The 14,567-nt window shown below is 42.1% G+C and overlaps 1 protein-coding gene across 1 annotated transcript in view; it reads right to left on the reverse strand.

The window, feature by feature from the left end:
* KATNBL1 (katanin regulatory subunit B1 like 1) overlaps positions 1-6,786 on the reverse strand; it is a 53,612-nt gene extending 46,826 nt beyond the window's left edge. Inside the window, exon 1 of the mRNA XM_043555730.1 lies at positions 6,641-6,786. The gene's annotated coding sequence lies outside the window, so the exon portion shown is untranslated. The remainder of the gene's footprint in view (positions 1-6,640) is intronic.
* Positions 6,787-14,567: the final 7,781 nt, after the last annotated feature.

Consider the following 14,567-nt stretch of genomic DNA (forward strand, 5'->3'; position numbering starts at 1 on the left):
GCAATCAGGGCAGTAATTACTTAATAGTTCTGAAAGGTAACCAAGTGAACAGTGGATGCTTTACCACCACTTGTAGGTATTTTTACATTCTAGGAAAGACTAGGTTGTAATCCTGTTGGTTTGTATTCCGAGTTCTTTCAAGATACTCAGAATATCTGTGCAGTCCTCCTCAACACCAGTCCATTCCTTCCTTCCTTCAGCAAATACTAAGTACATGTTACAGGCTAATTACCATTCCTGGCACTAAGGAAACATCAGTGAACAATGATGCCTGCACTCCTGAAGCTTATATGCTAGTGGCACTTAAATTCCGTTCTAAAATTTCTTCCCCAATCCTATTACATGGGAGTAGCTTTTACAAATGCCTTTGGGAGGTATCATCTAATTAATGCACACTAAGATGTGAAAGACATCTTAGAATGTCTTTAGAATAGTCTCAGCAGAGGCAATTACTCTTGAAAAGTAAATACTTCACAGATTCACAGACTCTTAGAGCTGGAAAGGACCTTGGAGATAATTTCAATTTACAAATGAGATTACAGGATCTGCCCAAGAACACTCAGTCACCAGCAGGAGAGAGAAGCTTAGAACTGTGACTTGCAGTGTTAATGCCTTTCCCATATAACACCAAGCTGCCTGTTTTAAGATTAGTGAGAAGAGATGCTAGCATGGGCATTCCTGGATGACTCAAGGCAAAAAGAATTTGAGGCAGTGTGTAAAACTGAAAGAGAGAGGGGTGCTTGGGTGCCTCAGTTGGTTAAGTGTCTGATTTCGGCTCAGGTCATGATCTTGCAGTTTGTGAGTGAGTTCGAGCCCCGCGTCGGGCTCTGTGCTGACAGCTCAGAGCCTGGAGCCTGCTTCGGATTCTGTATCTCCCTTTCTCTCTGACCCTCGCTCATTCACACAGTCTCTGTCTCTCTCTCTCTCAAGAGTAAGCATAAACAGGGGCGCCTGGGTAGCTCAGTTAAGCATCTGACTTCAGCTGAGGTCATGATCTCACGGTTCATGAGTTTGAGCCTGCATTGGGCTCTGTGCTGACAGCTCAGAGCCTGGAGCCTGCTTCAGATTCTGTGTCTCCCTCTCTCTCTGCCCCTCTCCCACTCTCATTCTGTCTCTCTCTCTCTCAAAAATAAATAAACATTAAAAAAAAAAAGTAAAAGTAAACATTAAAAAAGTATTCTTAAAAATTGAAAGAGAGTGAGGTGGTCAAGGGGAAGCAAACTAGGGGTACTTTCAGAAGACTCTTTCTCCCATCTCTACCTTCATTATGTCCCAAGAACAAAGATGGGAATACAAAACTAATGGATATTAGAGAAGATACTCGGACATAAGCACAGAGTAGTAAACACAGCATTTGAATCCAGCAAAGTCAAACTATATCTTATCCAATTTGAAAAGTGTATGTTGCCAGTAAAGGCACCATTTGTATTAGTTTTAAGCTTTTTAAAAAAAAATTATTTCCCTAAAATACATTTTCCAGAAAGCACTAAACTAACTGATATAGATCAACAAGTATAATGACTCATAAAACAGTAATGTAATATTGAGTGGGTTGATGTTATCAGGCACTGGGCAAGCATTTTTTTTAAATTTTTTATTTTATTTTAAGAGAGAGAGGGACAGAGAGTATCCCAAGCAGGTTCCACACTTCTCAGCACAGAGCCCAATGCAGGGCGTGATCTCAAGACTGAGAGATCATGACTTAAGCCAAAATCAAGAGTTGGACACTTAACCAAGCCACCTGGGCACCTCTAGGCAAGCATTTTTAAATATTTATTTATTTATTTATTTATTTATTTATTTATTTATTTATTTATGTTTTATCTTTTATATTTGAGAGAGAGAGAGAGAGAGAGTGAGCAGGGGAGGGGCAGAGAGATGGAGACAGAATCTGAAGCAGGCTCTAGGCTCCGAGCTGTCAGCACAGAGCCCAACACAGGGCTCGAACTCATGAGCAGTGAGATCATGACCTGACTTGAGCTGAATTCGGACACTTAACTGACTGAGCCACCCAGGCTCAGTATATATATATATATAAATATATATATATTTTTTAAATTTTATTTATTTATTTATTTATTTATTTATTTATTTATTTATTTATTTATTTTTGAGAGAGAGAGCGAGAGCTAGAGCAGGGGAGGGGCAGAGAGAGGGAGACATATAATCCAAAGCAGGCTCCAGGATTGCAGCTGTCGGCACAGAGCCTGATGTGGGGCTCGAATTCATGAACCGTGAGATCATGACCTGAGCGGGAGCCAGAAGTCGGACCTCAACTGACTGAGCCACCCAGGTGCCCCTGGGCAAGCATTTTTAAAGATAATTCCTCCTCCTCCAGAAAAGAGTTATACTCACCTCTTGCTTATAAACTGTACCAATCTATACATTCAAAAAACCCAAGTAGTCCTTTAATCTCTCAAAGACTCATGACCAACAAACCTGAGCCTTATTTAGTATTCTAATAGAAAGTAAATTATTAAAAAACTTTTCAGGGCACCTGGGTGGCTCAGTCGGTTAAGCGGCTGACTTCGGCTCAGGTCATGATCTCACGGTCCATGAGTTCGAACCCCGCGTCGGGCTCTGTGCTGACAGCTCAGAGCCTGAAGCCTGTTTCCAATTCTGTGTCTCCCTCTCTCTGTGCCCCTCCCCTGTTCATGCTCTGTCTCTGTCTCAAAAACTAAATAAATAAATGTTAAAAAAATTTTTTAAAAAAATTATAAAAAAACAAAAAAACTTTTCAAGAAGAGGAAAAATGAAAACTTGCTAGGAACTGAAAAATAAGCTTAGCACAAAAAAACAAAAGGTAAAAAAACAAAAACAAAGATAACAAAAAAAAAACAAAGAAAGACTATTATTGTTAAGAGTTTTAGGAAGAATGTAAGCCGATAGGCAGCAAAGGTCCTTATTAAAATCTCTTTATGGGTCTCTGTGATGGCAGTTTACATACCTAAGATGGATATTATTATGAGAATCCCCTGCCCCCCCTCAAATTATTATGAGAAACCGAATTATTTCAGTAGCCTGCCATTCTTTTAGCTTTCTAGGTTTAAAACCTTGGAGATACCATTGACTTTTACCCCTATTGATTTCTATAGTTAATCAGTCATCATATTCTATTTCTTCCTTCAAAGTGTCTCTCTGGAATATAAGCAAAATTCCCAATTTCAAAAGAACACACACACCAAAAAAGATTGTGACCATTAAAAAGAGCATTTTTCAAGGAATGGGAAATACTCATGACATGCTGAGTCAAACAAATAAACACACCAAACAATAAAAGCCCACAGGGAGAAAAATGTATAGTCCTAGTTTTTAAACGATTTGAAAAAAAGATTTGAAAAAAACCACCACATGAAGATGTTTAACAGTTGTTGTTTCTGCCTGGGGTAGGGAGTGGGAGGGTTATAAGTGCTTTTAATTTTTCACTCTCTACATGTCCAAAATTTCCTATAATGAACATGCATTATTTTCAGTGAACACGCATTATTTTCAAACTTAGGAAAAATTGTTATTTAAATAATTGTCTCATTTTATCACTGCTTGTCATTCTCATTGCCCTCATCCTATTTCCTTACAATCTCCCCCTTCTTCGAGGACTCCAACAAGAGCCTCCTTCTTGAGGTCTCTGAGCCAGCTTCCCCCAGCTTTAATATTGTTTGTACTCACGCTCCTAAAATTCATCATTCATACTTATTTTACAGCACATGGAAGCAGAAGCTGGCCATATAAACAACCAACTCACAACAGGGTCTCAACCTCAGCACCGCTGACATTTTGACATTTGGGGTAATTATTTCTAATGGAGGGGCTGTCCTATCGTAAGATGCTTAGCAGCAGAACTCAGGACCTCTGTCAACTAGATACTAGTTAGCACCTCTCCCCATTCCAGCCATGACACTGCCAAATGTCCCAAAGCAGGCAAAATTGTCCCCAGTTGAGAGCCACTGATATAAGTTTCAAAACTTCCAAAATCATCTCTCTGTGTATATACATATACGTTAAACTTAAACTTCTCTGCCATATGTGTCTTATACAACACTCCTCAGTCCTGCCCACATAATCTCATTTTTCTCAATAGGAACTTTCCAAATAGATCAGGTTCGCTGTTCTCAAGAAAAATCATTTTTATTCTCACTTCCAAGTCTTTTTTTTTTCCTTCCAAGATTTTATTTAAATTCAAGTTAGTTAACATATAGTTTAACACTGGTTTCAGGAGCAGAATTTAGCGATTCACCACTTACATACAACACCCAGTGCTCATCACAAGTGCCCTCCTTTATACTCATCATCACCCATTATCCCATTCCCTCACCAACTCTCACTTTGTTCTCTATGGTTAAAAGTCTCTTATGGTTTGCCTCCCTCTCTGATTTTCATCTTATTTTATTTTTCCTTCCCTTCCCTCGTGTTCATCTGCTTCCTTAAATTCCACATGAGTGAAATCACATGGTATTGGTCTTTCTTGGACTTATTTCTCTTAGCATTATACACTCTAGCTCTATCCACATGGTTGCAAATTTGCCATCATTCTTTTTGATGGCCGAGTAATATTCCATTATATAAATAGATAGATGAGATACAGATATATAGATAGATATATGATACAGATATATATCGATTTATCAGTCAATGGACATCCTCTTTATCCATTCATCAGTCAATGGACATTTGGACTCTTTCCATAATTTGGCCATTGTCGATAATGCTGCTATAAACATTGGGGTGCATGTGCCCCTTTGAATCAGTATTTTTTTTATCCTTTTCACTTCCAAGTCTTTGAACACACTGTTTCCTCACTAAAATTCCCCATTCACACTTCTATTCAATGCCCTAGATCCATCCTTTATGTGTTGGTTCTCTCCAGAAGCATTACCGACCAGCCCGTTCAGTTCACCATACACCCTCTGTACTAAAGAAGAGTATTTTATATTGTTGTTGTTAATCTCACATCCCAAACTAAGGTTTGTTGCCCTGGCACATTTCTTTTGTATAACCAACTGTACCTAACACTGCTGGGCATAGAGACAATCAAAAGCTTGATAACTGATGAATGAAATTTAACTGCTCTGCTGTAAATCACCACAAACTGCTGATTTCTTATGAAATGATTTTTTTTTGAACCTTTATTTCTTGTCATGGAGCTGTAAGTATAATCATTCCAAGAACAGAGTAACCACTCAATTAAATTCTCAGAATAAAAATATATAAAGGTATATTTTAAAGAGTATGTAGGTTTCAAACTGTTGTTCTCTACACTTTCAGGACATGACACAAAGGAACTAACATTATAAACTACGACACAAACATGAACTTTATGAACTCCATTTATCTTAAAATATCCAACGGAATTTTTGCTCAGTATGCAAAACTTACGTACGGTCAACAAAAGCAGAGAGCTGAATTTAATAGTGTGTGAATGCATAAATACACAAACACACTTCACATATTTTATACCCCCAGTTAAGAGAAGTAAATGAAAGAGCTTTGTAAACTAAAAAAAGCCATATATAAAGGAGGCAGTAAAGAAGCATAGGTAAAAGCACGAAGCCAGCCTGCTTGGGTCCCAAACGTATTAGCTGTGTAACCTAGTACAAGTTGCTCAACTTTTCTGTGTCTCAGTTTCCTCTTTGTCAAAATGGGGATAATAATAGTACCCATCACAAAGCAAAGCTCTCAAACAGTGCTTAACACCCAGAAGGCCCAAAATAAATATTTATCATCGCTAACACTACAGTGCTAGTTATTAGCCCAGTAAAAGCCTCAACGTATAAAATTCTGATTCAAGTCTGAAGCAGGTTCAAACAAAAACAAACAAACAAAAACCCAGAATAAACTATTTACACAAGTTGAAGCTATTAGGTGGTCTAGTTTCTCAGATTTTTTGCTAGTTCTAAACTGGTAATTACACACCTAATTTTTGTAACTGTTTTTTTTTTTCCTTTTAATCTGTAAAGAAACTGACATAGACACCTCTGTTTTCAAAGAACTTTACAAGCCACAAGAAAACAACTGAACTCTTTGTTATCTCCATATTTACGCCAATTTAAGAGCGTGGTAAAAGCCTAGGTACTGTTACAGAACAACTTTTCAGCAAGTACAATGAGGTTTTTAAAGTTGCAATCAGCAATTCGTATGCAGTTATGTCAAGTTTCTGTCCTGCTAAACAAAAGCTTATCTGTCAGGGAACCAAGGACCCGTCAGAATATAAGGAAATACCAAGGCCCGGCCTAGGCGGCTCGGGAAAACCAGCCCTCAAACAGATCGCCGCAGACGCGTTCCGTCCTTCCCCCTCCCCGGCGTGCAGATGTCGGCTCCACCCGCAGATAAATAAGTGACAGCTGGTCGCGTCCACGCCTCTCCCGGCCCGGCCCCGCGGCGACCCCCAGTCTGCCTCCCGCGCCCGCTGTCCTGACCCTCCCCGCAGCGGCCGGGCAGGGGCTACTCGCGGGAAACGGAGGTCTCGCCGCCCCGCCCTTCCCCACCCTCCGACCCCGCAGCCCCGCCGCCGACGGGCTCCGCCGAGCGGAGGCCGCCGCGGGGCCTGCAGGTGGGCCCAGGGCGCGGCCGGACCGGAGGAGACGCGCGGCCTCGGCACGGCAGCTGCGGGCGCCGGGCTCGCACAGGCCCGGCCATCACTTACCGGCGCCTCATGGTACCGCGGCACCTCAGCCCTGCCCCGGCGCTGACGAGCTGCGCCCGGCAGCCTAGACCGTCCCTCGGCTCCCGGGCCGAGCCCCACTCTGAGCCATTCAAACGCGGCCGCGCGCGCGGCCCGCCGGGATAGCTCCCCCTTGACGCTTCTCCCAGGCTCCGCCCAACGCTGGCTCGGCCCCCCCCTTAGGTCGCGCAGGACTGGAGGGAGGAGGGAAGAGGACGTGTGCCCATAGTGCCCCCTGGTGGTCACGCGCACGCCCGGTAGTCTTGCTATGGCGCGGCAATCAAGCTCTAGGAACTGAGGGTGGACGAAAGTCAAAGAATGACACTGAGCTAGTGACAGTCTGGTGGGGGAGACTGCCTTAAGTGTTGTCCCAGGAGAGGAAAACATCCGCTATAAAAGTATGGTGCAGGGAGAGATTTATTCCTTCACTCGCATTTAAAGGTACTAAGGCAAAATATTTAAAAAGCATGGACTCTGGAGCTATGTGACCTTGCACAAGTCATAAAAATTCTCGTGTGCTTTGGTTTGCCCATCTGTAAAATGGGGATTATAATAGTGTCTGTCTCATAGTTGTGAGGATTAAATGAGTTCATACATATAAAATGCTTAGAGGAATGTGTCTGCCATATGGTAAGCACTCTATAATTATTAGCTATTATGTTTCAATTCCTAATATGTGTCAGACTCTGTGTTAGACTCTTAAGAACACAAGAAATATGTCTGATGCAAACCCTATCCCAGAAAGCAAACTCAGTCTCTCTGGGACTGGAAACACTAGAATATGAGGTTAGGGTTGGGTCTGTCCCTCACCTGCTTTTAACTACTGAGGAAATTCTCTTCATCTTAGTAGACACAGAGTGTACCCATCTTCAAAGGTAAGCCACTGGCCAAGGTTAATCAAATTGTGATGGGAGCCCTTGCAGAAGCCAATCAAGTGGTGTATTTGAAAAAACATTTTCTCACTGCAAGACTACATTCCTCCACTCTTGGGAGGTGGGGGGGGGGGGGCTCTTTTTTCCAGAACTCTCCAGGGCTTGCCTAAGGCATGGGTTGCTTACGTTTGGTTCAGCAATATTTTTGAGGGCCTACCATGTACAAGGCTAACATTGCATCAGCTGCTACAGATAGTCCAGAGGACCTCCTAGGGGGTTGGATAAACAGGGAAAGAGATCATTCGAATAAACTGTGGTGAGTGCAATGACAAAAGGTATATCCTAAATGCTATGGGAGTTCAGAGCAATGAGAGGCCTCACAGATAAACTAATCAGAACTAAGATGTCATTAGATGATAAAAGCAATATATTTTTCCTCCCTGGTAACTGGGTCCTTACCTACTTAATACAAAAAATTAAGTAATGGTGAGTGGGTCACTACTTTAGGTTGGTGGTAGAAATATTTTAAGATATATTTTGCATTGGCAATGCCTTTAAGAGCCAAGCACAAGCAGGCACATGCCTATGTGTGTGGCCACACCTGTAACAGGTGGGACTGTTGAGAGAGGCCAGTGGGGTGAGTGAGGGGAGGGAGCAGGACCCCTGGGCTCTAGGGGTGTTGCAACATAGAACATTCCTTGCGTATGACCTCCACTAAGTAGGTATGCTATTTTAAAGAAAAAAAAAATTCAACGCACATGGATGAAGTCACTTTCTTTCAAGCTGTTTCTTCATCACTACCATCATAAACAGGAATTTCCTGATAACCCACAAAAGGCATCGGTGGGGCCCTCATAGGAAGAGGATGAAGAGTGTAAGACATGGGACTTTATCTCAAGGGAGGCTGGATGTTGAGAGAAGACAAATAACGGAGTCCTAGGACTCAAGGAATGTGCTGCGTTAACACAGAGAGATGTCAGCCAAAACAAGGCCTCGGGTTGTCTGAAGGCCAGATGCGAATCCCGATATTCTCATTTCTAGGTCTTCTTAGGGCACAGTGTCTCAGGAAGTCCATCCCCAGACTCAGGTTCTAAAGTTATACCAGTGAAGAGCAGCCCTGGCCTATAGATCTCATGTCGCTGCCTGGTGTTGACATAATTTAAAGTGAAAATAAAGAGATTTGCCTTCATGTTGCAGCTTTTGAAATATATACATTTTAGAGATGAGACTGCAGGTTCGTCTTCTTCATTAACACTTTTGAGTCAACCAAAATTGAATTTTTTTCACTTGGAGCTCAATCAAGCTTTTCTCTTTTTATGGATTTAAAAAAAAAGAGGGACTCTTGGTTGGCTCAGTCAGTAGTAGAGCATGTGGCTTTTGATCTCAGGGTTGTGAGTTCAAGCCCCATGTTGGGTGTAAAGATTACTTACATAAATAAATAAATAAAGGTCATCCCATACATGTTTTTAGTATCCCTGCACGAGTCCTTGAACATAGAAAGGTGGTTCATGGCTAGCCCTCTCAGTGAGCAGTGTCTGAGGGAATTACTCCTCTGGTCATTCTCTTATTCCTTCCTTCTGAATACCTTATATTCCTTCTATCTGAATGAACAGGCAGCTGAGTTAGCATTTCTGCCCCCACCCCATCTGTTTAAGGGTATGGATGTCATTCAGGGACAGTGCATAGCATACACCCTGAACATAAGCACCCGCGTGAGAAAAGAACACTCATGCAAAGTCTTACGTACACTTCTAACTGGACAGCTGGGGTGGGGGTGGGGGTGGGGGTGTCATGGAGGAAGATTTGAACCAGGCCTGACAAGCTGGAGAGGATTTTTGACAAGCAGGGTAGCAAGAGCAAAGCCTGAAAACGTATGTGGTCACTTGACAGGTTGTGAAAATCTGGAGTGATGAAGCAAAGGTTTTGGGGAAAGAAAAAGATCACTAGAAACCCTTAGAAGTCTATTACTCATGAATAAGCACTATTTCCATCTTGAATATATGGGGTTTTTTTTCCTATGCAAATGTAACTATATCTAGGAACAGAGGTGAGATTATATCCTACCTACAACTCTGTAAACTGTTTTTTATAATAAATGTCATATGATATAAGTCAATCCATGCCAATTAATATAAATGCGCATAGTAAAAATGTCAGTTAAAAAAAATGCATAGACATCGAGCGAGGAAGCTTGATGGTTAAATCAGTACTTCAGGAGGATTAAGCCGTCACCAGGATACAAGATGGCTGGTGGGAGGGAGGGGGGACTGCTGGCAAGAACCTTAGGTATGAAAGTGCTGTAGTTCACGCCAGCGGTTCAGGGAGCCACAGCTTTTACTGTGGTGTGTGTCATTCTCATCAGTGCAGACTGACGAAGGGCAATGCCTAAAGAGACCTAAATACAAGACAGCAATAGCTCATCCATTCCATAAATAACTGCATCCACTGCTCAGCCTTCACAGCCTTTGGAAAATTCCAGGCACTTGACTTTGGCAGTCCAAGTGGGAAGTCAATCCCTTTTTTTCTGCTCCTCCCTTCCCCACCTTCCTGTGTAGACTGTGGAAGGAAGGAATGGCATTAGGGAACATTTCAGATAAGGCAGTAGCAGTGGAAAAGAGCAGATTTCGCTCCCAGTTTACAAGGTTTATGATTATTTCAATCACCACTGCTGTACCGATGCCGTCCGTGGTTCAGAAGCAGCAAAGTTTGTGTGTGTGTGTGGCAAGGGGGTGGGGTGGGGGAGAGGGGGGTTTGAGGGCTGCTGGAGGGTGGAAGTGGTGGGGACTGTAGGGTAGTAGGAGATCCTCCTGTTAAGACAGTTTCTGGGGGCACCTTGGTGGCTCAGTCGGTTGAGCATCTGGCTTCAGGTCATGATCTCGCAGTTCATGAGTTTGAGCCCTGCGTTTAGCTCTGTGCTGACAGCTCGGGGCCTGGAGCCAGCTTCAGATTCTGTATCTCCCTCTCTCTCTGCCCTCCCCTACTTGCACTCTGTCTCTCTCTCTCAAAAATAAACATTAAAAAAATTTAAAAAACAAAAGCAAAAAGAGGTCTCTGATGCAGCTCTCTGTTACAACTCAAGAGCTGGACAGCAGGTAACATTTGTTATTTATAGATTTTCAACTCTGAATCCCAAGAGACTATTTTCCTCCTTCCCCAAGTAGATTTCCAGCAATTAGGGTACACTGTTACCAACTGGAAGATGGTAGACAGCAGCATCTTAGAGTGGAAAGAACACTAGCCTTGGAGCAAAGCTCATCTCTATCAGAAGCCTGGATCACTGCTTTTGGACCCTTTCTGCTCTATTTTTACCTTAACTGCACAGTGGAGATAATAATATTCTTCCCTTGGGGATGCTGGGAAGTAGGGTAACCTATGTAAAACACTTCAGTAGTGCCTAGTGCACTGATTGTGTATCTCTTTGCAGAATATCCCCCAACTCCGAACTTTACCTGTTCAGTGATCTTTCCAAGAGAACACAGTATGGTTGAGTGCTGCCTTGGAAAGCAGAGTCCTGGAATTACACCAGCTCTAGGAGCGGGACCAGTGGTGGGAAGACAGACCCGCTGTGGTGCTGACGGCCTGGTAATCTGTACACGGCATCTGAAAGCTATGCCATATGCAACACACACCCAACCATGGGGGCTCAACACTGCTGGTGCCTCATAACAAACAGACCTTATAGAGGGGAGTTCAAGGGCAGGGTGGCAGGCAGGAAAGAAACAAAATGGGCAGTACAGCAATAATCAGAAGCAGGATAACGTCCACGGAAAGGAGACGTGAAAGAGGAAAGCAGATCCCCAGCCTCAGGAGATGGGGGCAGTAGGAAGATTACAAGACTGAAGTCCACCTCTCGGAGCTGGATGCAAAGGCAAAACTACTCCTACAGTGACAAAATTGAGTCTGAACCTAAACTGGCTCAAGTTCCTACCCCAAATCAGCTCTGTTCTTCACAATACCAGTTCTATAAGCTGTTGATAGATTGAACAAAGAGGAAAAAAGAAAAAGAAAAAGTCTTCCTTGGACACAAAGTTTGGCAACTTTGGATTAAACAAATATTAAATAAGTTATTTCTTTACTATAGCACTTTTCAGTCTTTAAAATACTAACTTTAACAGATGAACACAGGGGAAGGGAAGCAAAAATAAGATAAAAACAGAGAGGGAGGCAAACCATAACAGACTCTCAGTCTCTCTCTCTCTCTCTCTCTCTTTTTTTAAAGAGACTCTTAAATACAGAGAACAAACTGAGTGTTGCTGGAGGGGAGGGGAGTGGGGGATGGGTTAAATGGGTGATGGGCATTAAGGAGGGCATGCATTGGGATGAGCCCTGGATGGTATATGTAAATGATGAATCACTAAATTCTATTCCTGAAACCATTATTACACTATATGTTAACTACCTTGGATTTTAATTAAAAAAATACTAACATGAATTGTAAATCTCTAAAAGAAAGTTATATGCAGTGCTGCCCAAACTTACCTGAACTCTGAATCCTTTAAGGGAGAGAAAGCCAATATTCTAAAAAAATTACTCTTATCTAGAAAGAGTAGTAGTACCAGCATAGGTCCTGGGAGATGGGGTGTGGCTCCAGCTGCAGGCTGGGTGGAGAGGAGTGTGGAAGTCTGGTGGGTGCCTTGTGATCTTGGTCAGGGTGGGATGGGAGCAACAGAGCCTGAACATCTGGCAAGAGCTATCAGAAACATTAAAAAACATTGAAATAAAGATTAAGCCATACTTTTTTCTTTGCCTTTTTAAAAGATGAAAGCATGGCTCTTCATGAAACAGCATGTTATAAAACCGTATAGTCTTAGTAAGTCTAAATATAAATCAAAAAAGTCTGGAAGAGTTGAACTCAAAATGTCTATGGGAAAAAATTTGTTTTTGTTTCCATGGTATGATTTATTACCTTTTTTTGGGTTAGTTGCATTTTCCATTTTATACAATAATTGTCCTTCTTTTGTAATTAATTTCTAAAAATCACTTTATTACAGGAACTAATCATAAGCAAGTAGGAAATTAAATAAAACTTCTCGTGCAAATTTCTGAAAGTTTAGAATTTTTAATTTGGCAGCTTTGGTGATACTGTTTTATTACTGGTTATATTTTTTTCCCACTGAAGCTAGCTAGCCCTGGTTGTTAGCTGGATTCATTTGAATGGACCTCTTTTAGAAAGAAACTTGTATCCATTTCCTAGGGCTCCTGTAATGAAGTATCAGAATCTGGGTGGCTTAAAACAACAGAAAGAGAGTCTCCCTTAATTCTGGAGACTACAAGCCCAAAATCAAGGTGTTGCCAAAGACCATGCTCTCTGCAGGCTCTAGGGAGGATCCTTCCTTGCCTCTTCCGAGCTTCTGGTGGCTCTGGCAATCATTGGCTTGTAGCTGCATTACTCCAGTCTCTGTCTCCATTATCACATGGACTTCTTCCCTGTTTATCTGTGTGTCTTCCTCTCTTTTTATGAGAACACCAGTCATTGGATTTAGGGCCCACCGTCATCCAATATGACCTCACCTTAACTAACTAAATCTGTTAAGACCTTATTTCCCAAAAAAGTCAGGTTCTGAGTTTCCATCTAGATGGATGTGAATTTTGGGGGGATGCTATTCAATTTACTACAAGACTATATACATAATTTAGTCCACAAACCTTCTCCTATAGAACCATGTTGACAAGGACCCTAGGGATGTTCACAGCAACATTTTTTTGTAATAGTGACAAAAGGGAACAACCTAAATGCCCATCAACTGGAGACTGGTTAACTAAATTATCATACATCCTATCCTATGTATACTCTATAGCCTTTAAAAAAATGAGGCAACTGGGGCGCCTGGGTGGCGCAGTCGGTTAAGCGTCCGACTTCAGCCAGGTCACGATCTCGCGGTCCGTGAGTTCGAGCCCTGCATCGGGCTCTGGGCCGACGGCTCGGCTCGGAGCCTGGAGCCTGTTTCCGATTCTGTGTCTCCCTCTCTCTCTGCCCCTCCCCTGTTCACACTCTGTCTCTCTCTGTCCCAAAAATAAATAAACGTTGAAAAAAAAATTAAAAAAAAAAAATGAGGCAAAACTGAGTGACACATATGGAAGATATCCAAGATAAGGTGAAAAAAAAAAAAGTCAGTGGACAGTGTTGAGTATGTTTACATTTATACAATAAGCTCCTACAAATTAAACACCCCTACATTTATGTTTATGTTTTAGGGGATGACTTTGCCTCCAAGTACCAAAAGGTACTTATTCAATTTTTCTGAGTCCTACTTAATCCTCACATTAATTTGCTCAGGCTGCCATAACGAAATACCACAGAGTGGGTGGTTTAGACAACAGTAATTTATTTTCTCACAGTTCTGGAGGCTGGTCTGAGATCAAGGTGCTGGCTGATTCAATTACTGAAGACAGCCCTCTTCCTGGCCTGTAGAGAGCCAGCCACCTTTTCACTATGTCTTGATATGGTGGAGTGAGATAGTGAGCTCTCTTGGGTTTCTTCTAAGGACACTAATCCCATTATGAGAGCCCCACCTTCATGACCTCATCTAACCCTAATTACCTCCCAAAGGCCCCATCTCCAAATACTATCATGTTGGTGTTAGGGCTTCAACACATGAGTTTAGGGGAAACATAAACATTCAGTGCACAATAATCTTCCTTCCAAAAACTTCAGGCCATAAAGCAGTGCTTATATCTGAACCAATTGAGGCTTTTAAAAATTAGCACATAAGAAAAAGTGCCATGAAGGACCTTCATTAGTCATTCAGATACCTGATGTAGAGACAAGTTAGCCCACATCCAAGATAGCTGAAATTAATCACCAGAATGAATCCAAAGTAATCACGCTTGAAGAAGCATCCTGGGCCATCAGTAATGTATCATCATGACTCATGCTATGGTTGTCATTCTTATCCTTTAATAAGATCTGTGGGAATGGCAATCCTCCCAGTTTCCTAAGCAAGTGCTGGAGGGAAGTGCTATAATGGGAACTTGTTAAAACGTGAATTGCACAACAGCTCTCCTGAAATGAAAAAAAGGTAATTGTTAGGGAAGAA

The sequence above is a fragment of the Prionailurus bengalensis genome, chromosome B3 (assembly GCF_016509475.1).
Source record: "Prionailurus bengalensis isolate Pbe53 chromosome B3, Fcat_Pben_1.1_paternal_pri, whole genome shotgun sequence".
In the NCBI taxonomy this organism is placed as follows: Eukaryota; Metazoa; Chordata; class Mammalia; order Carnivora; family Felidae; genus Prionailurus; species Prionailurus bengalensis.